General features: G+C 77.3%; 1 non-coding gene across 1 annotated transcript in view; it reads right to left on the bottom strand.

Moving 5' to 3' along the window:
- Positions 1-144, bottom strand: part of LOC137460852 (5.8S ribosomal RNA) — a 157-nt gene extending 13 nt beyond the window's left edge. Inside the window, exon 1 of the ribosomal RNA XR_010993092.1 lies at positions 1-144. This exon is cut by the window's left edge and continues 13 nt beyond it. This is a non-coding gene — a ribosomal RNA (5.8S ribosomal RNA).
- Between the last annotated feature and the right edge of the window lie 2356 nt (positions 145-2500).

The raw sequence follows: 2500 nt of genomic DNA, 5'->3' as shown, positions 1-2500 counted from the left end.
GGCGTAGCCCCGGGAGGGAACCCGGGGGCCGCAAGTGCGTTCGAAGTGTCGATGATCAATGTGTCCTGCAATTCACATTAATTCTCGCAGCTAGCTGCGTTCTCTTCATCGACGCACGAGCCGAGTGATCCACCGCTAAGAGTTGTCTGGCTTTTCGGCACCGCCCCGCCAGCGCGGAGGGGCCGGGACCGCTCGCAAAGGAGCGGCCCCTCCGGAGAGCGCGGCACGGCGGCCGCTCGCCTCACATTGACCGTACAAGCACAGGAGAGGGGGGAAAATAAACGAAACCCCGAAGCGGCAAAAGCAAGGGGCGGGGAGCCCGCGCTCCCGGCTTTTTTCCCTCCCCCGAGGAGGGAAAAACGCACCTTGCGGCGCTTCGGGCCGGACCAGGCGCCGGGCTCGCTCCGACCTCGGCGCGGAGGAGGCCCGCCGCGCGCCGCCGGGAACGTGCCCGAACCCGGCCTCGCCTCGCGTGCACGGGGAAAGAAAACCCCCTTCGCTTCCCCACCCAACGGCGGGGGGGGGGGGTGTGTCTCTCTCGCTGGCCGCCCCGTGCCGTCGCGGAGACGCCACGAAGCGAGGCAGCGGAGACCCCCCCCCCCCGCCCCGGGGAGCGAGGGGGGCCGGGCGCACAACCCCGCCGGAGGAGAGCGCGCAGCGCGCCCTCCGCAACCGGCCCCTCCAACGCCGCCACCGCTGCGGCCCATCCCGGACTTTCTTTTCCCCGCTTTGGCCCCGGGGCCGAGCCCCGGCCGGCTCGCGCCCTCAGGGCGGCTTCCTCTCGCCACCGAACCCCCCCCCCGCCGCGGGGGACGGAAAACGGCTTGCGAGACGGAAAGCCCCGAGCCCACGTGGGACGCCACCACCGCGGCGACCCGCCGGCCCTCGCCGGGCGGCGCACCCCCGCCGACCGACAAACCCCAGCGGCACGAGCCCCTTCCATCCTCCCCCGGCGCCACCAGCGCCGCCGGCTTCGCTCGCTCGACCCCTTCCGTGGCCCCGCGGCCAGGCGGACAGCGGACGGGCGCTGAGCCGGGGGGGGCGGCCCCCGCTTCTCCCCGTTTTCCACGCGGAGACCGGGGGTGGGACGCCCCCGGCTGCCCGCCCGTCCCCCACACCGCACGCGCCGGGAAGGCGAACGGGGAAGCCCCGCGGGCAGGGCCCGGGACCGGGACAGCCGCAGCCGGTGGCAGGGTGCCCTCCGGCGAGGGACCGGAGCCGGAGACGCCGAGCGACGCCCGCCGCCGCTCGGACGCGGTCACGCCACCCCGAAACCGGCCCCGGACGGGGGGGAACCCGGCAGCGCGAGACCGCCGAGGGCGCCAGCTCGCCGGGGCCCCGCTCTGGGGCCTGGGCAAAAGGAAAAGGGACCGGGAGGTCCGCAGCGGCCCGCGCCGCAAGAGGCGCCGCCGCCGAGCCGCGGCAACGCGCCCAGCACAAAAACCCCCGGCGGGGGCGAAGCGCCCTGGGGCCAGCCCCCACCGCGGGGGCTCGCCGCCCCGGCCCGCGAGAAGCCCGCGCTTCAAACGCCGCCGCCGGGGACGCCCGTGGCGAGGCGAGGCGCGGGCCGGACCACGGCCGACCTCGCGCGGTGGGCTCTCTCCGGCCGAGCGCTCGGACCGCAGAGAGGGGGGGGCAGCAGAGTCCCCTCCCCGGCCCGGCGGGCCCCCGGAGGACGACGAGCGCGACGACGGCGGACCTAGCCAGAGGCATTGCGGGGGCAACCCCCGCCCCTCTGAAGGCACCCCGCCCGCCCCCGGCGCTCGCCCCCCGCATCCGGGGGTGGCGCGCCGAGCCGCCCGGGTCCTTTAAACCGCCGCCCCGGCTTCCTCCGCGGTAGGGCAAGGCCGCGGACGAAGGCGCGGAACGCTAGGTACCTGACCCTGGGGTGAGGGAAACCAGACTTAAGGCCCCGCGGGGGTGCCTCCCCCCACTGCCGCCGTCGGGGGGAGCGTCCGCCCGCGGGGGCCGCGCCCGACGTCCGCCGCCACCACCCGCGCCCCTGGCCTGGCCCGAGGCCCCGGGGTTTCCCTCAGTCAGCCGGCGCTGCGCTCGGGGAGGAGGGACGCGGCTGGGGGACGCCCATGCCGCGCGCCTCGCCGCGCGGCGAGCGCCCGGCTACGGCGGCCCCGCGGCGGACCGGCGCCAGGGCCGGCGACGACGGCGACGACGGCTGGGCGGGCCGAGGGCCCGGGAGAGCCCGCTCGACGACACCCGCGCGGACCGGGAGCATCGCTCGGGCGCCGCCCGATGCCCGTCCAGCGGGAAACGACTGAAGCAGGAGGGCCACAGGCCACGCCGAGGTCACGCCGGCGCCCAGCGCGGTGGCCGCCCAGCGCGCCCCCCCCGGCTCCCAACGACCCGATGGGGTCCCAGCCGGCCGTCGCCGTCGCCCGACCCGCCGGATCCCCGCGCGCCCCGCCGAAAGGGGACTCCCCCCTTTCCTCTCGCCTGCCGGGCGCGCGGTGCCCCAGAGGGGGCTCCGGGAAAGGCATGGCCC

The sequence above is a fragment of the Melanerpes formicivorus genome, unplaced genomic scaffold (genome assembly GCF_026170545.1).
Source record: "Melanerpes formicivorus ecotype bairdi unplaced genomic scaffold, bMelFor1.0.p_v2 SCAF_806, whole genome shotgun sequence".
NCBI lineage: Eukaryota > Metazoa > Chordata > Aves > Piciformes > Picidae > Melanerpes > Melanerpes formicivorus.
The sequence above is the reverse complement of the archived record's forward strand: the minus strand, read 5'-3'. Positions and strand labels throughout refer to the sequence as shown.